Here is a 27,422-nt window from a genome sequence, read left to right on the forward strand (position 1 = left end):
TCATAGCAAACACTCTCTTCCAACAACACAAGAGATGAGTCTATACTTGGACATTACTACATGGTCAATACCAAAATCAGATTGATTATATTCTTTGCAGCTGAAGATGGAGAAGCTCTATATGGTCAGCAAAAACAAGACCGGGAGCTGACTATAGCTCAGATCAAGAAATCCTTATTGCAAAATTCAGACTTAAATTGAAGAAAGTAGGGGAAACCACTAGACCATTCAGGTATGACCTAAATCAAATCCCTTATGATTATACAGTGGAAGCGACAAATAGATTCAAGGGATTAGATCTGATAGACAGTGCCTGAAGAACTATGGACAGAGGTTCAATGATGTTGTACAGGGGATGGTGACCAATACCATCCCCAAGAAAAAGAAATGCAAAAAGGCAAAATGGTTGTCTGAGGAGGCCTTACAAATAGCTGAGAAAAGAAGAGTAGCTAAAGGCAAAGGAGAAAAAGAAAGATATACCATTCTGAATGCAGAGTGCCCAAGAATAGCAAGGAGAGCTAAGAAAGCCTTCCTAAGTGAACAATGCAAAGAAATGGAGGAAAACAATAGAATGGGAAAGACTAGAGATCTCTTCAAGAAAAATAGATACCAAGGGAACATTTCATGCAAAGATGGGCACAATAAAGGACAGAAATGGTATAGACCTAACAGAAGCAGATTTGAAGAACAGGTGGCAAGAATACACAGAAGAACTATACAAAAAAAAAGAAGATTTTCATGGCCCAGATAACCACAATGGTGTAATCAGTCACCTAGAGCCAGACATCCTGGAATGCCAAGTCAAGTGGGCCTTAGGAAGCATCACTATGAACAAAACTAGTGGAGGTGATGGAATTCCAGCTGAGCTATTGCAAATCCTAAAAGAGGATGCTGTGAAAGTGCTGAACTCAATATGTCAGCAAATTTGGAAAACTCAGTCGTGGCCACAGGACTGGAAAAGTCAGTTTTCATTCCAATCCCTAAGAAACACAATACCAAAGAATGTTCAAACTACTGCACAATTGCACTCATCTCACACGCCAGCAAAGTAATGCTCAAAATTCTCCAAGCCAGGCTTCAACAGTACCTGAACTTAGAACTTTCAGTTGTTCAAGCTGGATTTAGAAAAGGCAGAGGAACCAGAGATCAAATTGCCAAAATTCGTTGGATCATAGAAAAAGCAAGAGTTCAAGAAAAACATTTACTTCTGCTTTATTGGCTATGCCAAAGCCTTTGACTGTGTAGATCATGACAAACTGTGGAAAATTCAAGAGATGAGAATACCAGATCACCTTACCTGCCTCATGAGAAATCTGTATGCAGGTCAAGAAGCAACAGTTAGAACTGGACATGGAACAACAGACTGGTTCCAAATTGGGAAAGGAGTACATCAAGGCTGTATATTGTCACCCTACTTATTTAACTTATATGTGGAGTATATCATGCGAAATACTGGGCTGGATGAAGCACAAGCTGGAATCAAGGAGGGAGAAATATCAATAACCTCAGATATGCAGATGACACCACCCTCCTGGCAGAAAATGAAGAGGAACTAAAGAGCCTCTTGATGAAAGTGAAAGAGGAGAGTGAAAATGCTGGCTTAAAACTCAACTTTCAAAAAACTGTGATCATGGCATCCAGTTCCATCACTTCATGGCAAATAGTTGGGGAAACAATGGTAACAGTGACAGGCTTTATTTTGGGGGTTCCAAAATTACTGTAGATGGTGACTGCAGCCATGAAATTAAAAGATGCTTGCCCCTTGAAAGAAAAGCTATGACAACCCTCGACAGCATATTAAAAAGGAGAGACACCCTACTTTGCCAACAAAAGTCTGTCTAGTCAAAGCTATGGTTTTTCCAGTAGTTATGTATGGATGTGAGAATTGGATCATAAAGAAAGGTGAGCACCAGAGAATTTATGCTTTTGAACTGCAGTGTTGGAGAAGATTCTTGAGAGTACCTTGGACAGCAAGCAGGTCCAACCAGTTACCCCTAAAGAAAATTAGTCCTGAATGTTCTTTGGAAGGACTGGTGCTGCAGCTGAAGCTCCAATACTTTGGCTACCTGATGGGAAGAACTGACTCATTTGAAAAGACCCTGATGCTGAGAAAGATTGAAGACAGGAGGAGAAGGGGATGACAGAGGATGGCATCACTGACTTGATGGACATGAGTTTGACCAAACTCTGGGAGTTGGTGATGGACAGGAAAGCCTGGCGTGATGCAGTTCATGGGGTTGCAAAGAGTCGGACATGACTGAATGATGGAACTGAACTGAACTGAACGCTTGATGGTGCAGAGTTGTTGTTTGAGTGTGTAGTAGTCCTTCGTTCCCTCTGTAAATGTTTCCAGCTCTTCACCTTCCAGGACACACCTTTTGGGTCTCTCAGTTGGTCCAGCTGATCTCCCTCCATCTGCAGAAATTGGATTGGCCAAAGTGATCATTCGGGTTTTTCTATAAGATGTAAGATATAATGGAAAAACCTGAATGATCATTTTGGCCAGTCCAATATATTTTTCACCTGGTTTCTGGGAAAACACTCTCCATTGTCCTCCTAAATGCTGGCAGCTCTTTCACAGTCTCTTTTGCAGGTCTGTCCTCATCCTTTGTACCTAGTCCCCTTCAGGAGCAGAAGGTAACCCAGAATGTAAATACCACTGGACCCAGACACCTTATAACAAGAGGGCCACAGAATGCAGCCACAGAACACAGACCCCTCCAGAGCAGGCCACTGTTGGAGAAAGTCATCAAGAGGATGTGACCACCAGGTCAACTCCAAAATAGACTTGGGCAATTAGAAGCTCTTTACCCCCTCTTCTGTCCTAGGAATATATACTTTGCCCACTGCTGCTACAGTGGGAACCTTTCCAAGGATGGTAGCCTTGGGAGAATAAGGTGTTGTTGAGGCCATCAGGACTGAATACGTGACTGAACCCAGTTAGGGTCTCTATTTAAACTTTTAAGAAGGCTTCCCTGGTGGTTCAGTGGTAAAGAACCTACCTGCCAATGCAGGAGGCACAAGTTCGATCCCTCACTGGGGAGGATCCCACATGCTGCGGAGCAACTAACCTGTGCACCACAACTATGGAACCTGTGCTCTAGAGCCTAGGAGCCGCAACTAGTGAAACCCATGCGCCCTACAGCCCATGCGCTGCAGCAAGAGAAATGACCGTAACGAGAAGCCCACACAGCAACGAAGACCCAGCACAGCCTACATAAATAAATAAAGTTACTTTTCTAAAATAAAAATAGATAAACTTTTAGGATTCTGGGAGGCAGCTGCAGAGACCTACTCGTCCTGCAGCTGCCCAGAACCAGCCTGGTATGGAAGTTTCTTTGCCTATCAAAACTTCCACCGGACTTCCCTGGTGGTCCAGTGGTTAAGACAGGGTGCTTCCAGTATGGGATTGGCAGGTTTGATCCCTGGTCAGGGAACTAATATCCCACATGCTGAGCACAATGGCCAAAACAAACAAACAAAATTTCCACTCCACAGTCTGGAGTGGCCTGCCTCTTTCTTCAGCCTGTCCTCCATCTATGGGGTGGGGGTGGGGGCTGGGTAGGGGGGCCAGGTTCAAATTTCACATAGGAAGCTCCTGAGGTTGTGACCCAACAGATACCCTCAAAAATGGATTAATTCAGGCACCTCTGAACCCTGATAACTGACGAACCCAGAGCTCGGGGACCTCTGGACCTGGACACCCTTGTGAAACAGGGGTCAGCTTGGGGCACTTGGGTACCTCCAGATCTGTGGTGATTTATTTGCTATGTCATGTCCAGCTCTTATGACCCCATGGACTGTAGCCCCCCAGGCTTCTCCATCTCTGGGATATCTCAGGCAAGAATACTGAAGTGGGCTGCCATTTCCTTTTCCAGGGTATCTTCCCGACCCAGGGATCAAATTCAGGTCTTCTGCACTGCGGGCAGACTCTTTACCAACTGAGCCACCAGGGAAGCCCAGAGCTTAGTGACCTCTGGACCTAGTCACTTTTGTAAAACAGGAGTCAGCTTAGGCACCTCCAGACCTGGACACTCTCAAATCAGAAGGCCATCCTGAAGTTCACTCTCCTTCAGACACCCACCAACATCCTTGACTCAGCTCTGTACTCTGACATTCAGAAGCTGGAGCCTCAGGAATGTAGAAATAGGCCTGGATGCTGCATATTCCAGGGCAAGTCCAAGAACTAGGTGAAGACTGGCACTAAAGAGCCACACCCTCAAGAGATGTGGGCCAATCAGGATCCTAGGCAGAGGGCTGGCCCAGAGGTAGGGTGGACAGAAGCTTTCCTTTGGGGTGATTTTAACCTTGTGCACAACTGCTAGGGCATGGAAGCTGTTATTCTGGGACAGATACACAGGTGCAGTGATGGGGGAGCCCCTTGGAGAAACAGAGCATGACAGAGGTGATGCAGACAACAGGCTCTATTGAGAAGGGAGTACTGGGACATCCGTGGATGGAAGAGGACAGGAAAAAAATGTTATCAGAGCAGACAGGGGATCCAGCAGCATTTAAGGAGTCTAGTTCATGACAGTGAGGAAGGATTGGAAGGACATTGTGGGGAAAATCAAAACACTTGGGGTTACGGAGGAGAGAGAGGGTATAATAGGACAAAGCAGTCATACTGGGACAGAGGGGCCATATCAGGAAAGACTGGCTATATCGGGGCAGGTGGGCAGTTAAACTGGCTCAATGAGGGCTGTTACTGAAGGTCAGTGGCCTTTTTAAAGAAAAAGTACAATCTAGGACTTCCTTGGCGGTCCAGTGGCTAAGAATTCATCTTCCAATGCAGGGGATACGGGTTTGATCCCTATTTGGGGAACTAAGATTCCACATCCCATGGAGCAACTAAGCTCACACACAACTACTGAGCCCGTAGGCCACAACTTAGTCCATGAGCTGCAATGAAAGATCCCAAATGATGCAGCAAAGATCTCAAGTGCCACTACTAAGACCCAATGCAGCCAAATAAATAAATATTTAAAAGAAATTTAAATTAGTTCTCTGGTGGTCCAGTGGTTAAGAATCCATGTTGCAATCCTGGGGAAATAGGTTTGATCCCTGACCTAGGAAGGTTCCACATGCCGTGGGGCAACAAAACCTCTGTGACACAACTATTGAACCTGTGCTCTAGAGCCTGAAAGCTGCAACTACTGAGCCCACATGCCTAGAGCCTGTGCTCTGCAACAAGAGAAGCCACTGAAATGAGAAGTCCATGCGCTACAGCAGAGTAGCCCCAACTTGCCACAGCTAGAGAAAGCCTGCATGCAACAACAACGACCCAGCACAGCCAAAAATTAATTTTAAAATAACAATAATAATTTTTTTTTAAAAAAAGGAAAGTACAAACTAGATGGTCACTGGGGGTGTTCTGAATGATCAGTGGAGAGCATTCATAGAGGGTAACAGTCAGGGGTAACTCTGGATTGCAAAGACTATAGCTGCCAGAGATGTTTGATTGGTGTGCAAAACTCAGAGGTTACTGATGGTGTTAGGGAGGCTCTGGGGATGTTTTACCGGGACTCACTTGTTCCTGTTTGGTTTAGCAAGTCAAGGATGTCAGTGTGAAGACTGTGAGCAGGGATCAAGTCAGGCTGTGTGGCCTTCAGTTCAGTTCAGTTCAGTTCAGTCACTCAGTCTTTGCAACCCCATGAATCGCAGCACGCCAGGCCACCCTGTCCATCACCAACTCCCGGAGTTTACTCAGACTCCTGTCCATCAAGTTGGTGATGCGATCCAGCCATCTCATCCTCTGTCATCCCCTCCTCCTCCTGCCCCCAATCCCTCTCAGCATCAGTCTTTTCCAATGAGTCAACTCTTCACATGAGGTGGCCAAAGTACTGGAGTTTCAGCTTTAGCATCATTCCTTCCAAAGAACACCCAGGGCTGATCTCCTTTAGAATGGACTGGTTGGAACTCTTTGCAGTCCAAGGGACTCTCAAGAGTCTTCTCCAACACCACAGTTCAAAAGCATCAATTCTTCGGCACTCAGCTTTCTTCACAGTCCAACTCTCACATCTATACATGACCACTGGAAAAACCATATCCTTGACTAGACAGAACTTTGTTGGCAAAGTAATATCTCTGCTTTTTAATATGCTGTCTAGGTTGGTCATAACTTTTCTTCCAAGGAGTAAGCATCTTTTAATTTCATGGGTACAGTCACCCTCTGCAGTGATTTTTGAGCCCCCCAAAATAAAGTCTGACACTGTTTCCACTGTTTCCCCATCTATTTGCCATGAAGTGATGGGACCAGATGCCATGATCTTAGTTTTCTGAATGTTGAGCTTTAAGCCAACTTTTTCCCTCTCCTCTTTCACTTTCATCAAGAGGCTTTTTAGTTCCTCTTCACTTTCTGCCATAAGGGTGGTGTCATCTGCATATCTGAGGTTATTGTTATTTCTCCCAGCAATCTTGATTCCAGCTTGTGCTTCTTCCAGCCCAGGGTTTCTCATGATGTACTCTGCATATAAGTTAAATAAGCAGGGTGACGATATACAGCCTTGACATACTCCCTTTCCTATTTGGAACCAGTCTGTTGTTCCATGTCCAGTTCTAACTCTTGCTTCCTGAGCTGCATATAGGTTTTTCAAGAGGCAGGTCAGGTGGTCTGGTATTCTCATCTCTTGAAGAATTTTCCACAATTTATTGTGATCCACACAGTCAAAGGCTTTGGCATAGTCAATAAAGCAGAAATAGATGTTTTTCTGGAACTCTCTTGCTTTTTTGATGATCCAGCGGATGTTGGCAATTTGATCTCTGGTTCCTCTGCCTTTTCTAAAGCAAGCTTAAACATCTGGAAGTTCACAGTTCACATATTGCTGAAGCCTAGCTTGGAGAATTTTGAGCATTACTTTACTAGCATGTGAGATGAGTACAACTGTGCAGTAGTTTAAGCATTCTTTGGCATTGCCTTTCTTTGGGATTGGGATGAAAACTGACCTTTTCCAGTCCTGTGGCCTTTGCTGAGTTTTCCAAATTTGCTGGCATATTGAGTGCAGCACTTTCACAGCATCATCTTTCAGGATTTCAAGTAGCTCAACTGGAATTCCATCACCTCCACTAGCTTTGTTCGTAGTGATGCTTTCTAAGGCCCACCTGACTCCAGGATGTCTTGCTCTAGGTGAGTGATCATACCATCGTGATTATCTTGGTCATGAAGATCTTTTTTGTACAGTTCTTCTGTGTATTCTTGCTACCTCTTCTTAATACCTTCTGCTTCTGTTAGGTCCATACCATTTCTGTCCTTTATCAAGCCCATCTTTGCATGAAATGTTCCCTTGGTATCTCTAATTTCCTTGAAGAGATCTCTAGTCTTCCCCATTCTGTTGTTTTCCTCTATTTCTTTGCATTGATCGCTGAGGAAGGCTTTCTTATCTCTTCTTGCTATTCTTTGGAACTCTGAATTCAGATGTTTATATCTTTCCTTTTCTCCTTTGCTTTTTGCTTCTCTTCTTTTCACAGCTATTTGTAAGGCCTCCCCAGACAGCCATTTTGGGTTTTTGCATTTCTTTTCCATGGGGATGGTCTTGATCCCTGAGGCCTTGGCAGGCATATTACAGTAAAGGGAACATCTTACAGGAGGTCGTTGTGGGGCAACAGGGAAATTGTGCCAGGTAGCATCAAAGGTCAATGGAAAGTACTATGGCTCTTTGTGAGGCTGTTAGTGAGTCAACTGGGATTTCCTAGGAGCTGAAGAAGAGCTTCATATACAATGCCATTAAGGAATTCCCTGAGATTAATATATAAGAAGATGCATCTTGCAGGCTTTTCTAGCTAAGATGTTTGGAGAGATTTTGTCACTGTCTTGGGAGGTGTCTTATTTTTCTGTTATGTACCTGGATATTTCTGCCTAAGTTTACCCCAAAGTTCTTGTAGCAGCTATAAGGTATCCACCAGAAATCATCCAGGAATAGGTACACCTCTTGTGTTAGCTTGCTAGGGCTGCAAGGAAAAAAAAAAAAAACACAGATCAAGAGGCTCAAACAACAGATGGTCATTTTCTCACAATTTCAGACACTAGAAGTCCAAGATCAAGGTGCCAGCAGGCTCGCACCTGGGCTTATAGAAGGCCACCTGCTAGCTGTGTCCTCACATGGCTGTCTCTGTGATGTCTGTATCCTAATCTCCTTTTTTAAAAATTTTTATTAATTTTTTAATTGAAGGATAATTGCTTTACAGAATTGTGTTGTTTTCTGTCAAACATAAACAAGAATCAGCTATAGACACCCATGTACCCTTCCTTCTGAACCTCCCTCCTATCTCCCTCCCCATCCTACCCTTCTAGATTGTCACAGAGCCCCTCTTTGAGTTCCCTGAGTCATACAGCAAATTCCCATTGACTATCTATTTTGTAAGTTTCCATGTTACTCTCTCCATACCTCTCACCCTCTTTCTGCCCCACCCCAGGTCCATAAATCTGTTCTCCATGTCTGTTTCTCCACTGCTGCCCTGCAAATAAATTCATCAGTACCATCTTTCTAGATTCTATATATATGCGTTAGTATACAATATTTATCTTTGTCTTTCTGACTTACTTCACTCTGTATAATAGACTCTTCTTTTAAGGACATCAATCATTCTGCATTCAGGTCCACCCTAATAACTACATTTTAAGTTAATTATCTCTTTAAGGACTGTACAGTCTATGGGGTGGCAAAGAGTTGAACACAACTGAGTGACTTTCACTTTCCCTAAAGGCCATATATCCAAATCAGTCACAATCAGAGGTACTAGAGGCTACAGCTTCAACATATGAACGTGAAGGGGAAACAGTTCTGCCTAGAACACCTCTCTGAATCCTGGGGACATGCTTTCAGAATTACAAATAGGAACTATAAAGTAGGGGCAGACCTGGTTTCTGCACGGACCTGTATGTGTGTCTTTTTAAGGAAGGAATGTATCTGTGGCTACACAACCCTATGTGGCAGTTTGTGAGTGGAAAGGCTAGAAGAGAGGATATTGAAGATTTATACAGTATGAGGCAAAGAAATTCATGGAGAGAGGAACTAAAGGAACCAAACCTACAGCCTCAACTGAGCAGGAAAGCAGTCCCTTGAGCCTTGGCCTGTCTTGCCTATGGACGAAGCCGCCACAGATGCACAGAACCTTCCCAGACCCTACACGGCCAAGCTGCAGCATGTCCAGATGGTGGCCGAGAAGCCAGCAGCCCACAAGGACACACGGGCTCCACAGATGTTGAAAATTCAGGGTAGCTTCTGGCTGAGGATCACACAGGCTCCTCTGCTGCCCTGGTCAGCTTTCCACCCCCGGCATCCTGGCTTGCCTCATCTCTCTCCAAATGCCCAGCACAGCCCCACCCACTTCAGCCCAGCCTCCAGGTGAACACTAGCCTCTGGGGAGCCCTTGTGTGAGTCAGAAGAAGTGCCCATTCACCTGGGCAAGTGAAGCAGCTCCCATGTACTCCCCTGCCAGGACAGGTCATGGGCAATGGGTACAAAACCGAAACAGCTCTAGGTGGCAGCCCTGCCCAACCACTGTCACTGACCCCCATGAGCTTCTTCCTCCCCACCCCTCCCCTCAACCCACAGACCCAGAGAGCCAGCATCCAGGGAGATGTGATCTGAGCCCTGGTCAGCTCTCCCACCACCCTCTGCTTCGAGGCCTGTTCTGCCATCTGCATTTCCATCACCTTGTTCTTGATCATTTTCCATTGCAGTTGTGGTCATGGACCAGGAGCAGGACTGGCAGGTTCAAGGTTCTCCAGGGCCTCCCACCCACCTCCCTGTCCTTGAGAAGAACTTTTAGCCCTTCTAGTGACATAGATAAGAGGCTGGGACTCGTGATCTCCCCAAGGAAAGTAATATCCCACCTCCAAGGTGGCTGCAACACTTCTTTCAGCCACCCATCCCAGGATCTGGATCAAATAGCTTATGGCATTGTCTTAGCTCCTGAGGTGAGGATTTTCTGCATTAGCAAGAGTGAAGGGAGGGAAGAGAAGAAAGTGCCTTGAGTGGGACTAATGCTGCTTGGCCTGGTTGGTGCTCCAGCTCTAGGCAAGCATTCCAGTTGCCTGCCAGTATGGGAACTGTCTGCCAGCCTGCATTCAAATCCCGAGTCAGGACCTGGTGCTGAAGCTAATGAACCTGACTTTGCCTCAGTTTCCCCAACTGTACAATGATAGACCCCTCATAGATGTTTTGGGGATTAAGTGAGTTCACAGAGTTCACAGAACCTAGCTTATAATAACTACTGTGAAAGTGCTTGTTAAAATGGTTGATTGCAGTGTGACAGACACAGCTGCCCCTCCTGCAGAGTGAAGGTGATCGAGGCTTTCTTTCTGGTTTGATTTTTCCCCTTGGCATGACAATGCTCAGCAGCTTCACAGCATAGCCAGCTTTACACTTGCCTGAACACACCTGGGCTGGACTCGAGGACCTCTCCTGGCAACAGGAAAAGGCAAAAGAGGCCTCTCCCTGAGATGTAGAGCACCAACCAAACCAGCAGGACTTCTGAACTACGGGGGCTTCCCCCTAGTGTTCACAGCCAGTCTGCGTCCTCTTTCCCCATCAGACAGGCAGCCTTTACCTGGAGAGGGACTCATTCGAGTTCTTATGTGGCAGCAGATATGCCATGGACCGGAAAACATGATCAGTCAAAGCGATGTGTCTCTTTATCTATACAAAGGAGAAATTATGACATGATGGGGCTGAGGACACAGTTGCAGGTAAGAGACTGATTCAAGATCATCTGTAGAAAAATATATTCTTAAAAAAAGAAAATTATATTAGCTACTCCTTAACAGAAATACGTAAGATCTCACTTATGTGCCTCCCCTTGTGGAAAAAAAATTGTTAATTGGTAAAATACTTTTACTGGGTTTTGTTTGTGCCAGACTCAATCATCCAACCTCTAGAAGAGAAGTAGCACCCTCCTACTGCAGGTGACACTTATCACATGTTCCCTCTCATGAGCTACAGTTTCCACCTAGCAAATTAGGGTCTTGTGTTTTCTCATTTCTTTTCCTTTCTTAAAAAATTATTTTCTTGAAGTATAGTTGATTTACAATGTTGTATTAACGTCTTGGTTGTTGTTCAGTCGCTCAGTCATGTCTGACTCTTTGCGACCCCATGGACGGCAGCACACCAGGCTTCCCTGTCCATCACCAACCCCCAGAGCTTGCTCAAACTCATGTCCATTGAGTCAATGATGTCATCCAACCATCTCATCCTCTGTTGTCCCCTTCTCCTCCTGCCTTCAATCTTTCCCAGCATCAGGGTCTTTTCCAAGGAGTCGGCTCTTCATATCAGGTGCCCAAAGGAGGTTCAGCTTCAACATCAGTCAGTGATATATACATACATATATATATGTGTATATATATATATATATATATATACACATATATATATATAATTCTTTTTTGTATTCTTTTGCATTGTGGTTATCACAAGACATTGACTATAGTTCCCTGTGCTATACAGTAGGATCTTGTTGTTTTTCCATTCTGTATGTAATAGTTTGCATCTGCTAATCCCAAATTTCCAATCCATCCCTCCCCAGCCCCTTTTCCCTTGGCAACCACAAATGTGTTCTCTGTCTCTGTGAGTCTTGTTTCTGTCTCACAGATGTGTTTATTTGTGTCATATTTTAGATTTCACATATAAGTGATATTATATGGTATTTGCCTTTCTCTTTCAGACTTACTTCATTTTGTATGATAATCTCTAGGTCCATCCACATTGCTAGCATTCTTTCATTCTTTCTTATGGCTGAGTAGTGTTCCACTGCACACATACATACAACTTCTTTATCTATTCATCTGTTATGGGCATTTAGATTATTTCCATATATTAGAAAGGTAAACCATGCTCTTATACTGGAAAAATCATGATTGTTAAAATGGCCATACTCGCCAAACCAAACAAAAGAAAGTGAAAGTGAAAGTGAAGTCACTCAGTCGTGTCTGACTCTTTGTGACCCCATGGACTGTAGCCCACCAGGCTCCTCCGTCCATGGGATTCTCCAGGCAAGAATACTGGAGTGGGTTGTCATTTCCTTCTCCAGGGGATCTTCCCGACCCAGGGATTGAACCCAGGTCTCCCACATTGCAGGCAGACGCTTTAACCTCTGAGCCACCAGGGAAGCCCATAAACCAAACAAATATTACTACAAATTAATTTGATCCCTATCAAATTACTCATGATGTTTTTCACAGAATTAGAACAAATAACCCTAATTAAACGACCATAAATGACCTAGAATTGCCAAAGCAGTTCTGAGGAAAAAGAACAAAGCTGGAGGCATAGCCCTTCTGGAAGTCACACAATACAACAAAGCTATGGTAATCAAAATAGCATGGTGTTGGCACAAAAGACAGACATATGGATCAATGGAACAGAATAGAGAGCTCAGAAATAAAGTCACATACCTACAGTCAATTAATCTTTGACAAAGGAGTCAGGAATATACAATGGAGAAAAGACAGTCTCTTCAGCAAGTGGTGCTGGGAAAACTGGACAGCCACATGTAAATCAATGAAGTTAAAGTACTCTTTCACACCATATACAAAAATAAACTCAAAACAGCTTAAAGACTTAAATAAAGGCAGGGCACCATAAAACAGAGAACATAGGCAAAACATTCTCTGACATAAATTGGAGCAGTTTTCTTAGATCAGTCTCTGAAGGCAATAGAAATAAAAGCAAAAATAAGCAAATGGTACCTAACCAAACTTATAAGCTTTTGTACAGCAAAGAAAACCATAAACAAAACATAAAAGACAATCTACAGACAGGGAGAAAATGCAAATCAATGCAACTGACAAGGGCTTAATTTCCAAAATATACAAATAGCTCATGTAACTCAATAAGAATAAAACTAACAACCAACAACCCAAACAAAAATGGTCAGAAGACCTAAATAGACATTTCTCAAAGACATACAGATGGCTAATAGGCATGTGAAAAGATGCTCAACATAGCTAACTGTCAGAGAAATGCAAATCTAAACTACAATAAGTAAGCATCACACACCAGTCAGAGTAGCCATTATTAAAATCTACAAACAATAAACGCTGGAGAGGGTGGGAAACAAAGGGAACCCTCGTATACTGTTGGTGGGAATGTAAATTGGTACAGCCACTATGGAAAACAGTATGGAGGTTTCTTAAAAAACTAAGAATAGAGTTACCATATGATCCAGCAATCCCACTCCGGGTCATATACTCAGACAAAACTCTAATTTGAAAACATACATGCACCCCTATGTTCATAGTGGCATTCTTTGCAATATCCAGGATATGGAAACAACCTAAATGTTCACTGACATATGAATGACTAAAAAAGAAGTTACATATATATATATATATATATACACACACACACACACACACACACACACACACACACACACACACAAAACGGAATACTACACACTCATAATAAAGGAGTGAAAGAATACAATTTGGAGCAACATGGATGGACCTGCTGCTGCTGCTAAGTCCATTCAGTCGTGTCCAACTCTGTGCGACCCCAGAGACAGCAGCCCACCAGGCTCCCCCGTCCCTGGGATTCTCCAGGCAAGAACACTGGAGTGGGTTGCCATTTCCTTCTCCAATGCATGAGAGTGAAAAGTGAAAGTGAAGTCGCTCAGTTGTGTCCGACTCCTAGTGACCCCATGGACTGCAGGCTACCAGGCTCCTCCATCCATGGGATTTTCCAGGCAAGAGTACTGGAGAGGGACTGGAGTGGGTTGCCATTGCCAGGACCTAGAGATTGTCAAACTAAGTGAAGTAATCCAAACAAAGACAAAATATCATGTGACATCATTTATATGTGGAATCTAAAATATGATACAAGTAAACTAATTTATGAAACAGAAAGAGACCCACAGACATAGAAAACAAACTTAGAGTTACAAAAGGGGAGAAGAGGTGGGGAAGGATAAATCAAGAGTTTGGTATCAGCATATATAAGCTACTACACATGAAATAGATAAACAATAAGGTCCTACTTGTTATAATATATATAACATATAATATAGCACAGGGGACTATATTCAATATCTTGTAATAACCTATAATGGAAAAGAATATGAAAAAGAATATAAATATTATATGTATAGGTATATATATATACACATATATAAACATATATATATATATATATATAAACTGTACCTCTTTGTTGTATAGCAGAAACTAACACCACAGGCTTCCCTGGTGGAACAGTGGTTAAGAATTCACCTTGGGACACAGGTTTGGTCCCTGGTTCAAGAAGATCCCACATGTCACAAGGCAATTAAACTCATGTGCCACAACTGCTGAGCCTGCACTCTAGAGCCAGCAAGACAGAACTACTGAGCCCACATGCCCTACAGCTTGTGCTCCAGAACAAGAGAAGTCACTGCAATGAGAAACCCACACACTTGAGAAAGCTCTCGCAGAGCATAGAGTCAGCAAACTATATAAATAAATGAATAAATTTTTTTAAAGTAACACAACATTGTAAATCAACTACACCTCAAAGAAATAAAGCTTTGTGAAAATTCCTAATGGTTGAGATGAATAATCTTACCAGTCTTTTTGCTTTCTCTTAAAAAAAAAATTATTATGGACCATCTTATACCGAAATCTAAAAAGAACACAGATATTTTGTGTTTTTATCCCCACAATTTATTCCCCACAATGTATGATACTTTATGACCCAAACCCATGCACCAGAAGAACTGTAAGGTGGATTGACTACATTATTTAGGTTGAGGGTCAGTACCACAACCTAAGTATCTCACACACACACACACACACACACACACACACCTATTCTGCTCCCATTGAATTTGCCAGAATTTAATCACATGGCCTCTGGCTTCCTCTCAGAGAACCTGGAAAATGCAGTCTTTACTATGGGTGGCCAAGTGCCTCAATAAAATGAGAATTTCAGGATTGAGGACCACCCGTGTATGCCACCTTAACTCTAGTCTAGAGGAATAATATATCTGTGATATACGAAAACTGAACAAATACATCTGTGATTTTATGAAAATTGAGCATCAATAATGAGAAGAAAAAAATTAAAATGGCAGTCGGAGAAATGCATTGGTATGAATCTGACCGACTTTCAATCAATCTAATGAAATGCCAAGATGAGAGTGTCTATGTGATTGCCACGTTGAGCACAAAACCTGCTAGTCCGATTTTATCTGGCCTCAGGTATTGTCTGTGGACAACATTCCATGATTTGATGTTATGTTAGGAAAGATTCCTCCCTGTTAACACAAAACAAATGAAAAAGCTGAGACGGACAAAATTCTTCTCTCCCCTCTGGTACATTTACAGAGTCCATGTGCTTCTCAATGTGTCCAGTTACAGCTGGAATTGCTATTATCTGTGTTGATTGAGAGGACTGAGAGTTACTCAGGTTTAAAGCTGGCTGCATTGTTCTTGAAACATATCTGGAGGGACTTCCCTGGTGGTCCAGTGGTTAGGACTCCAAGCTTCCACCACAGCAGGCACAGGTTCAGTTCCTGGTCAGGGAATGAAGATCCCACATGCCGAGCAGTGTGGCCAAAATAAATAGATAAATAATTTTTTTAATGTATCTGGAATATTGAGTCAGTGTCTGTGTTTTTTAAATACAGTATGAATCATTTACAATCTGGGGTCAGGGAAACTCAGAGCTGTAGTCTTCACCTGGATGTCCAATATCCAAGCATTTAGTTTCTTAAGCCCTAAAGAAAGAAATGTAATCTTCCCTTTAATATCACCTTTCTTTCAGAAATTACCTTATTACTCTTTACTAATTTGGGGGGGATTTATTGAGGTATAATTCACAAGACTATAGATATTTCAAGTATACAGGTTGGTAAGTTTTGACATATGTATACACCCATGAAACCATTACTACAATCAAGGAAATGAAAATATACATCATCACCAAACAGAAAATAGCTCTTCCAGTAAAAGAAAAAATTAGAGGAAATATTTCCAAAATCATTTCATTAAGCCAGCATTATCATGATACTAAAATCAGAAAAAAAATGTACCAATGATTACAGATCAATATCTGTTATGAATGTAGATATGAAAATTCTCAAAGAAATAATAGAAAATCAAAAACAGAAGTATATAAATCGAATACAGCATCACCCACTGGAGTTTCTCCCGAGAATGCAAAGTTTGTTCAATATTAGAAAATCAATGTAATCCACTATATGAACTGTCTAAAAAAAAGGAAAACCACACGATCAATCGATACAAAAAAGGCATTTGAGAAGAGTCAATATCCATCAAGATTAGAAACTCAGCAAACCAGAACAGGAAACTTCCTCATCCTGATAGTGTCCACAGAAAACCTATAGCTAACATCGTATGTGATGGTGAAAGTGCTAAAGCTTTCTTCCCTCATATATGCAACAATGCAAGGATGTTCACTCTCATCACCCCTATGCTGCACCAGATTGGAAGTCCTAATTAGCACAATAAGTTAGAAAAGGGGGAGCGGGTGAGGAAAGGGCATAGAGGACTTCACTGGTGGTCCAGTAGTAAAGAATTTGCCTGCCAGTGCAGGAGATACAGGTTCAATCCCTGGTCCAGGAGATTCCACATGCTGCAGAGCAACTAAGCTCATGTGCCACAACTACTGAGCTCACAAGCCCCCACTACTGAAGCCTGTGCATCGAGAGCCCTTCTCTGCAACAAGAGAAGCCACTTCAGTGAGATACCTGTGCACTACAACTAGAGAGTAGTCCTCACTTGCCACAACTAGAGAAGGCCCTCATGCAGCAACAAAGACCCAGTGCAGTCAGATAAACAAATTTTAAAAGGGCATACAAAAAGATATTAAAGCTACCTTATTTGCAGATGACATGATTCTCTGTGTAGAAAAGCCCAAAGAATCTGAAAAAAAAAAAATTTAATGAAATAAAACTCCTAAAACTGATGAGTTTAGCAAGATGCAGGTAGCAATATCAATATTCAAAAATCTACTGTATTTCTATACGCTTGCAATAAACAATCAGAAACCAAAATTTAAAATGTTTTTAAAATACCATTTCCAGCAGCTCCCAAATAGGCAAGTAGTTGGGTGTACATCCGAGACTTCCAAGGTGGTACTAATAATAAAGAACTTGCCTTCCAATGCAGGAGACACAAGAGATGTGGGTTCTATCCCTGGGTTGGGAAGATGCCCTGAAGTAGGAAATGGCAACTCACTCCAGTACTCTTGCCTGGAAAATCCCATGGACAGAGGAGCCTGGCATGCTACATACAGTTCATGGGGTCTCAAAGAGTCAGACACAACTGAGCACACACACATTGGGTGTAAACCTAATGTATCGTGTGTATAAGTTGTGTGTGTAACTAGATGGCTGATGAAAAAAATAGAAGAACTAAACAAATGGAGAGTTTGCCCACAGTCGATAATTGGAAGGTTTGACACCTCTCTCAACTCATTCTGAAATTCTTATGCAATTCTTTAATAAATATTTTTTATTGAAGTATGGTTGATTTACACTGCTTCAGGTATACAGCAAGGTGATTCAGTTATACATACACACATAAATTATTTTTGAGATTATGAAATTCCTATTTAAAGACAAAAAAGATTTGTAGATCTAGACAAGCATAGTCAAAGTAATTCTGAAAATTAAGAAAAAAGTTGGAGTACTCACATGACCCAACTTTAAGAATCATTATAAAGCTACATGAATTAAGACAGTACGGTATTGGCAAATGGATAAACACATAAATCAACAGAACATAATAAGGAGTACAGATAGAGACGCACAATAAATACAGCCATTTTATTTAGAATGGAGTGCAAAGGTAATTTACCAAAGACATAGAAACAGTTTCAAAGAAATAGAAATAGTGTTAGATTAATTGGACCACCATATGCAAAACTTAATGTCAACTAAAACTTCACATTTGAAATTCAATATAGAGCATAGATTCAAATGTAAATTGTATTATAAATCTATTAAACTTTAAGATGAAAACATAGGAGAAAATCTTTCTGACCCTGGTTAAGCAAGAGTCTTAGGCATTATACCAAAAGCACCTTCATAAAAAAAAAATTTAGATTCCATCCAAATTAAAAACTTTTGATCTGCAGTGCACACTATTAGAAAATGAAAAGAAGAACTACAGAACCAGAGAAAATATTTGCAAATCATACATCTGACAAAGGACTTGTATCCAAAATATATAAAGTGAAAGTGAAGTCACTCTGTCATGTCCGACTCTTTGTGAACCCATGGACGTAGCCTACCAGGCTCCTCTGGCCATGAGATTTTGCAGGCAAGGGTACCGGAGTGGGTTGCCATTTCCTTCTCCAGGGGATCTTCCCAACCCAGGGATCGAACCCAGGCCTCCTGCTTTACCGTCTGAGCCACCAGGGAAGTTAGGCTATAAAAGACCCTCAAACTTAACTGTAATAAAAACAAAGCAATTGTTTTAAAATGGGCAAAAGAGATGAACTGATCCTTCTTCAAGGGGGATATATAGGTGTTAAGTACATGAAAAGACGTTAATTCTCACAAACAGCAGCCGCCACTGCTGCAGAATTTGACTCAAATCGTTTAATGACCCCTCTCAAGGCACCTAAAGCAACCCAAGACTCCTAGGCTTACATCACTCTTTCCTCAAGCGGCGCTTTTTCCCTCAAGGCACCTGGGGAATAGATCACCTGAGAGAGTAGGAGGAGCCTGAACCCCTACAGACCAATCAGCAGCCACTTGAGTACTGGCTTCTCCAGCACACACAACCTCCAATCAGCCAATAGAAGTGGAACTACAGAGGCGGGGCCTGCCTGGTCTCCATGGTAATCCCTGGCAGGGCGGAGTGGGAGAAAGGCTCTATGTAGCCTTGGTAGTACCAAATCCAGGTACCCTAAAGGAGGGAGGTGGGGGGGGGGGGCGGGGATTAGAAGAGGTAGGGAGAGAATTTATGGAGTGACAGGTGCCAGGAAGAGAGTTAAGAGGGGTAGGGGAGAATCAGGCCGAAGGAGAGTTTCATGAGCGGGCAGAGAGGGTTTATTAAGAAGAGTAGTTAGAGACAGTACAAGTTTAGCAGAACAGGGGGGTTGTGTAATTAGTAGAGGAAGAAGGAGTTCAAAGCTGGTTTCAGAAGTAGAAAGAAGACGTTAGGAGGACTCAGGGCAGGTCTGTATAAGGGACAGAGAAGAAGCTATGAGTGGATAAGAAGAGACTTCGAGTTTACAGTTGCTTAAAGAAGGTCTTAGAGGAGCCAAGTGAGAGGATATGGGCGTGGGGGATAGATGAGGGGAAGAGTTACAGGTGAACAATAAGGGTCATAACAGGACCATGATAAATGCTTAGGGGCAAAATGAGTGATATTATTATAAAAGGGACAAGCAGAGAGCTATTAAAGACATTAAAGTATTATAGGGTGAAAGTCTTTAAGGGGACAATGTTTTATATATGAAATGTGAATGTGTTAGTGCTGAGTGAGGATCTTCTCAGAAGGGTGGTTTATAGGAACAAAGAGAAGGTTGCTTGGGGGACAATGAGGGTGTTCATGGAAACAATGTATTACAGTGGGTCAGCTGAGGTACAAGGAGGTCAAGTGAGAGTCCTCAGAGTCAGAAAGAACTTTAGGGGGACAATGGAAGGCGTCAAGTGAGACATGCTGTAGCGAGCAGCAAGGCAGTTGTGGAAGACAGGCAGTAGCTTACAGGAGATGGAAAAAATGTCACAGAGAACAGAGGGGTTATAGGGCATGGGGTGGGGAGGAGAGAGGGTCTGGGAGTTATGGGGCAAATGGATTTATTTAAATGGATAGTAAGGTTTGAGGGAATACAGCGTGAGTTCAAGGGAGTCAGTGAGTCTTTTAAAGAGTGTCAGTGAAGATTTTATAGGAATCAAGGACAATCAAGGAAGGAAGTTACAGGGAATGGTAGGGTCCAGAAGCCATACTGAGCCATAACCCACTCCCTTTCCCCAGGCATTTGAAATTATGGCTGAGACCCCCGCCAAGGACTACTTCATGCTGGCGATCGTGACCTATATCCTGTGCTTTCCTTTAGGCGCTGTAGCCTTGTACTATTCTTCCGAGGTGGGAATGTGCGTCGTGTCAGTCCTCACCTTCCCCTCCCTCTCCATCCTGGTCCTGTGTGTGTGTTAGTTGCTCAGTCATATCCACCTCTTTCCAACCCCATGGTCTGTAGCCCGCCGGGCTCCTCTGTCCATGAAATTCTCCAGACAAGAATACTGGAGTGGGTAGCCATTCCCTTCTCCAGGGGATCTTCCCAACCCAGAGATTAAACCTGGGTCTCCTGCATTGCAGGCAGATTCTTCACCATCTGAGCTACCAGGGAAGCCCTAACCCTGGATAAATTTCATCCATATTCTCCACCCTTGCAGTGCCTTCACCCCCTCCAATAACCCTTTTAAGCTATCTGTTCCTGTTCTGTCTCTCCTCTCAAACTCAGACAAGGCGCCACAACCGTAGGAATGAACGAGCCTTGGCAGTCAAGACCTCCCGCAAAGCCTTCAGTTATTCAGTGGCAGGAATTATTGTGGCATGCTTCGTTGCTCTCAATATCTGGATTATATTTGTAATAGGCACTTTTAGACGGTAAACTCATCTCCAGCTCATGAAGAAAACCACAAAAATATACAACAGCATTGCTTACCGAGGCTCTCAGTATCCATTTGGGCCAGTGTTTGGTGTGCCAGGTGTTCTAACTTGAAGCACCGTGAGGTGGCTGATGGGGGAAGGAAGTGGTAACTCAGGCAGCCTATTGGACAGAGCTCAAACCAACCCTGGGACCCTGCCAAAGGAGTGGGGCTCATGGGAGATAGTGTAGGGCACTGTTTCTCTAGGGCAACCTCCCCTCCCGCCCACACACATGCCACAAACCTGTTTATGTCAACCAAGGGCCTTGACTGAGCTGCCTGACTTTGGGAATACTGCAGTCAACTTCAGATCAAATCCCCACCCTCTCAGAACTTATAAACCAGGGGGGAAGACATATCACCAGATAGTGACCATCCACATTAGAACTATCTGTAATTGGGGAAATCCAGTGCTGGGTATTGGAGGCTGAACCTAATTTGGACCTAATCTGGGGTACTTGTGGTCTATCAGGAAACCAGAGAGTCAAGCAGCTGTGAGTGAACTGACTAGAATTCAGGCCACGTAGGATTGTAGAGTTTCCATAACAGCTATGGTTGCCTCCTCCCCCCACCAACAGCATTGTTTGTTATTTAGGCATCAGTCAACAATACTTTATCAGCACCTACACTGTCTTGGCCACTAACTGGGAAAGCAACAGAGCAAAATGAATCAGACCTCTTTCTAATGGAGCTTATGCTCTGGTGAGAAGAAAACCATAAACAAATAGACCTCTAAGTAAACAAGGTTAATTACAGGGAATGTAAATTCTATGGAGAAAAATATCACAGGGTAATAAGCTAAAGCAATGCCAGTACTGGTCCAGCAACTATTAGTGTTAATTACACAAGATAGGTGCAGAAATTGCCAGCTTAGTTCAGTTTAGTCGCTCAGTCATGTCCGACTCCTTACGACCCCATGAACTGCAGCACGCCAGGCTTCGCTGTCCATCACCAGTAATTGCCAGTAGGTATGCTGAAAGTGAAAATGTTAGTCTTTCAGGCCTGACTCTTTGTGACACCCATGGACTGTAGCCCACCAGGCTCCTCTGTCCATGGGATTCTCCACTCAAGAGTACTGGAGTGGGTTGCCATTCCCTTCTCCAGGGAATCTTCCCAACCCAAGAATTGAACCTGTGTCTCCTGCATTTCAGGCAGATTCTCTACCTTCTGAACCACCAGGGAAGCCACATGTTGAAACTTACAGCAATTTGACATTGTCATGGAATCCAAGTACAAGATCAAGAATCTTGATTCAATTAAAAATTAAAAAATAAAGAGTCTGTCTGGTTGAACCAAGTATAGGCCAGAGTATGGGTGCAGCAGCCTTGGCCCCAGAGCACGGGGGCAGGAGTGGGTGGCGGGGAAGGCTGGGCTGGGAGGAGCTGAGCGGGTCCGCGTGGGGCGAGAGGCCCGATTAGATCTGGAGCCCGGGTGGCAAAGCAGCTGTGTCCCTCACAATGAAAGGTCTGGGGACACCTCTCTCTCCTTTGTGTAGTTGATAGTTTGGGCAGTGGGGAAATGGCTTACAGTGTCAAAACCTTTCTGCAGGACCCTGCCAGGGGAATCAAAACCTCCATCTGGGGAATTTGTACCTTCCCGAAGCTAAATGCTCGAATTCAACAAAAGAGAGAAGAGCAGTGTCCAAGAAAGGCAAGCAGTGTCCTGGCTCAGAGGAGAGCCCAGAGCACTGAGAGGAAGCAGGAGAGTGAACCACATGTTGTTAGGAGAATTTTTCAGTGCTGCACTTGGAATGGTGGAGTTTTCTGGTTCAATATCCTCTTGTTTCATCACATGTTTATTCCTGTGCTTCAGTCAGTAGTGGCCCAGATTATTGGTGATTCCATCACTACACGGGGATGTTTGGTCATGGCTGGAGATTTTCCCCGGGTCAACTTTCAGAGCTCTCTCGGTGCACTCCCTCTTTGCACTCACCAAAGTCGTAAGCTCAATTTGGTTCCATGATATAGCTGACCTGGCATCCAAGGTATCAGGAAGGAAGCCTCCCACATTCCCTGCTGCTACTGCTGCTAAGTTGGTTCAGTCGTGTCCGACTCTGTGTGATCCCATAGACGGCAGCCCACCAGGCTCCCTCATCCCTGGAATTCTCCAGGCAAGAACACTGGAGTGGGTTGCCATTTCCTTCTCCAATGCATGAAAGTGAAAAGTCAAAGTGAAGTCACTCAGTCGTCTCTGACTCTTAGCGACCTCACGGACTGCAGCCCACCAGGCTCCTCCGTCCATGGGATTTTCCAGGCAAGAGTGCTGGAGTGGGTGGGGTGCCACTGCCTTCTCCGCCCACATTCCGTAGTGTAGCAAAATAATTGCTGACATGCTCTTCAGCCTTTCGCTGCAGGCTCTCTTCTTCCTCCAGGGGATGTTTGTGAGTCTCTCCTATCTACCTGGTTAGTCTGGTTAGTCTTCTGCATATGTCTCTTTTCTACTCACTACTCACAGTCCATGGAATTCTCCAGGCCAGAATACTGGAGTGGGTAGCCTTTCCCTTCTCCAGGGGATCTTCCCAACGCAGGGATTGAACCCAGGTCTCCCGCTTTGCAGGAGGATTCTTTACCAGCTGAGCCACAAGGGAAGCCCAAGAATACTGCAGTGGGTAGCTTATCCGTTCTCCAGCAGGTCTTCCTGACACAGAAATCGAACTGGGGTTCAATTCCTGCAAATTCTGTACCAACTGAACTATCAGGGAAGCTCTACTCACTATACTGCTTCAATGGATGGTTCCATAAAGGAATTGAAATGCACCAGCTGTTGTCAAATACAGAAAGGAATTGGCCTTGCTTTGGATTTGGTTTGCCCCTGGCTTTCCTCACAGCAAGGCAGTCCTCCAACATTGTCAGTGGCTGCCTCTTCTCTTTCCTCTTCCCTTTATTCCTTATCAGCGCCAATGAAGCAAAGATCCCTGGCAAAGCATACTTTTTCCAGTTGCACCTCTTCTCCTTAGTGATTTTCTTAAGCAGCAGACTCTTCCACAAGATGGGTGAACCTGCAGTAATTTCCACTTGTGCAGAATTTCTTCACCACACCCATCTCCTGCCCGAACTGAAGGCTGCTGCGGGGCCCCTGAGTCAATCACCTGCCATCTGGAGGAGATGGGAGGGACACCACAACAGCTCTTTTCCTAGTTCACCTCCATCCCCTCCCAGGGAAGGCAGGGCCCACCATGCCAAAGGCCCTAGACACATGCCCTTCTCTTTGAGGAATCCGGACTTTTGTCTCTGGTGCACGTAAGGCAGAATCTTCCTGACACCACTAGGGACTTTAAACACTGGTGAGTCTGAAAGGACCTCAGGCTTTTCTGCAGCTCTTCTCTAACACTTGCCAGCCTCATGCCTGGATTGCTTTGAATACTCTTTCTCCCTGCGCCATTTCCTCTTCCTCTTACCCTTCCTGCCTCCCACCACCCTTGGATGAATGGATTTTTGTGATTCTGGCTGCTGTATTTTGTAGATCTATTATTTTGGGGGTTTTTTGTGATGCACATATATTGGTTGTGGGAAGGACAGGAGGCTCTGCTGCTCCTGGTCATTCCCTTTTATAGCCATCACTGTCTTGTTTCTTTAACTCAAGTTAGATTTTGTTCTCTTGCTCCACTGCAAAAAAAAAAAAAAAAGGAGAAACAAGCCTGAAGGGATGGGACAGGGAGACAGACTGCACAGCCACATCTGCTGGGTTTTGAGGAATGATTTTCTTTCTTCCCCTTGAAGGAGAACAGCTTTTTCCACTGGTACATTTAAAGCTCACTTGACGATAGGGAGGTACCAGTTTTGGACAAGTGCCACTGCAACATGGAATGCTCAGAGAGCCTGAATGTTGGCCACTACTAGGTCTGGCTGGTATTTCAAAGGAATATTGGGTGCTGCAAATAGGAACTGAATGGGTAAACTTATTAAACCCATTAAACCTGAAAAAAAAAATACAGCCCCAAAATATCAATCCATGACAGACTGGAAAAGACAGCAAAAACAGATCCTATACTACAATCACAAATAGTTTGAGATGCAGTGAGCTAGGGGACACTGAGGTCTAGAAAGTATATTGTTTCAGGTCATGCTAGTGGCTGTAGTAAATATACTAGCTCACAAAATAGAAATATATTTCACATTCTCAGAACCTCAAATTTGGGCATTTCAAATGACCCACAAATAATTCAGGGATCCCATCTCCTTCTATTTGGTAATTCTACCATCCCCAGAGGACTGAGTCCTTTGAATTCAGGTAGAAGTAGACAGTGAGACTCCCAACTTGATTTTTAAAAACCCTTGGCCTGCAAGTGAGCACTTGTACATTGTTGGTAAGAAGGTAAACTTGGACAACCACTATAGAAAAAAAAAAAAGGAGGACCCTCATAAGTATAATTTATAGATTAATTATGATTGTCTATCAACTGATGCAACAATTTCACTTTGGGGCATATGTCCTAAAGAAAGAAAATCACTGCTTCAAAAACACATCTGTTCACCCTTGATCATTGCAGCATTATTGACAATAGGCAAGATAAGGAAACAACTCAAGTGTCTGATAAAGGATGAATATCATCCACATAAAGAAGATGTGATTCATGTACAGAAAGGAATATTATTAAGCCATGAGAAATATGAAATTCTGCCATTAAGACAACAGAGATGGACCTTGAGGGAACTACCATAAATGAAACAGGTCAAACAGAGAAAGATAAATACTGTATGATACCACTTACATATGTAATTTTTTTAAAAAATATATTCCTATAGAAACTAAAACTAGAATGATGGTTGCCAGGGGCTGGAAAGTGGGAGGGAAAGGGACAAGCTGGTAAAAACTTTTTAAAAAGTAGAAAATTTCAGTTACAAGGTGAATAAGGTTTGAGGGTCTAATATATAACCTTATAACTACCATTAACAATACTGTATTGTGAACTTAAAACTTGCTAAGAAATTAAGTCTTAAGCATTCAACACCCCCCAAAAAAATAAAGAGGTAACTGTGTAAGCTAGCAGATGTGTTAATTAATTTGATTATGGTAATAATTTCACTACAGATATGATACAAATGAATAATCATAACAAAACAGAAACAGAGTCATAGATACAAATAGTTGCCAAAAGGAGGATAAGTGGAACAGGTGAGGGAGATTAACAGATCCAAACTTCCAGTTAAAAAATAAGTGAATCACATCTATGTACATCATGGGGAATATAGTCAGTAGTAATGAAATATCTTTGCACGGTGACTGATGAAACTAGACTTATCACAATGATTATTTTGTAATGTATAGAAATATAAAATCACTATATTATTCACCAGGCATAGGTCAATGATGCTTCAAACAAACTCATAAAAAAGAGATCAGATTTGTGGTGACCACAGGATGGGAGTGGGGGAGGAGGAACTGGATGAAAGTGGTAAAAGGAACAAACCTCCGGTTATAAGACGAATCATTACTAGAATATTACATACAATGTGATAATATAATCAACACTGCTGTAAGTTCTATATGTAAATTGTTAAGAGAGTAAATCCTAAATCCTAAGAGTAAATCATCACAAGGCAAAAAAAATGTTTTTTCTGTTATTTTGTATCTGTATGTGATTTGGTTTATTGCAGTGATCATTTCATGATGTAAGTCTGATCATCACGCTGTACACCTTAAACCTGTGCAGTGCTGCATGTCAATTCTATCTCAATAAAAATGCAAGAAAAAACACATACATACATATATATTCCTAGAATTGGTAACATGCATTTAGAAGATCACAGGGTACAATATCAACAAGCAAAAATCTAGGATATTAGCCAGTGCTAGCAATGAACAATAAGAATGCATATCTTTTTAAAATACCATTTTAAATAATTTTAAAAAACTAGTCGAGTGTATATCTAAGAGATTATGTGTATGCACTGTCTATTTAAACAACAGCAGCTGACAAAAGAAATAAAAGACTTAAAAGCGTTCCCACGATCATTAGTTGAAAGGTTCAACATCTCTCAAGTAGATATGAAATTCTAATACTATTCCTATTAAAAGACCAACAAAATTTGTAGATCTAGACAAGCATAGTCAAAACAATTATGAAAAATAAGAATAAAGTTATAGAACTCATGTTACCCAATTTTAAGAATCATTATAAAGCTACATTAATAAAACAGTATGGTATTGGCAAACAGATAAATACATAGGTCAACAGAATAAGGAATGCAGAAAGAGACACACAATAAATATGATCAATTTATTTTAAAAAGAAGCCCAAAAGCAATTTATGAAAGATAAAAAGGGTATTCATGGTGTTTAATTGGATCACTATAACCAAAATATAATTAATCTCAACTAAAACCTCATGTCTTATACAGATATACTCAATACAGACCATAGAGCTAAATGTACATTGTAAATCTAACACTTAGAAGAAAACATAGGAAAAAATCCTCCTGAGTTAAGCAAAGAGTTCTTAGACATGATACCAAAAACACCTCCATAAAAGAAAAAAAAGTAATTTAGATTCCCTCAAAATTAAAAACTTTTCTCTGCAATGGACGCTGTTAGAAAATAAAAAGATTAAGCTACAGGCCCAAAGAAAATACTTTCAAATCACATATTTGATATCTGGATTCCAAATATATACAACCCTCAAACCTAACTGTAATTTAAAAAAAAACAAAAACCTATTTTTTAATGGGAGAAAGACCTGAACTGACACTTCACCAAAGGGGATGTACAAGTGGCAAATAAGCATGTGAAAAGCTGTTCATCCTTGCAAAGATCACCCTCCACCTGCCACTGCTAAATGATCCCTCTCAAGGTGTCTGAAGCAACCTAGGTCTCTTAGGTTCATATCA

General features: G+C 42.5%; 1 long non-coding RNA gene and 1 pseudogene across 2 annotated transcripts in view; one reads left to right on the top strand and one right to left on the bottom strand.

The window, feature by feature from the left end:
* Nucleotides 1–27,422, bottom strand: part of LOC138418818 (uncharacterized) — a 102,122-nt gene that overhangs the window by 44,378 nt on the left and 30,322 nt on the right. Inside the window, exon 3 of one of the 2 annotated variants that reach the window (XR_011248726.1) lies at nucleotides 16,809–16,855. The exons of the other annotated variant lie outside the window; for it this stretch is intronic. This is a non-coding gene — a long non-coding RNA (uncharacterized lncRNA). The remainder of the gene's footprint in view (nucleotides 1–16,808; nucleotides 16,856–27,422) is intronic. 2 annotated transcript variants of the gene reach the window in all.
* Nucleotides 22,114–23,551, top strand: LOC138418783 (etoposide-induced protein 2.4 homolog; annotated as a pseudogene).

This window comes from Ovis canadensis, chromosome 14 (assembly GCF_042477335.2).
Source record: "Ovis canadensis isolate MfBH-ARS-UI-01 breed Bighorn chromosome 14, ARS-UI_OviCan_v2, whole genome shotgun sequence".
NCBI lineage: Eukaryota > Metazoa > Chordata > Mammalia > Artiodactyla > Bovidae > Ovis > Ovis canadensis.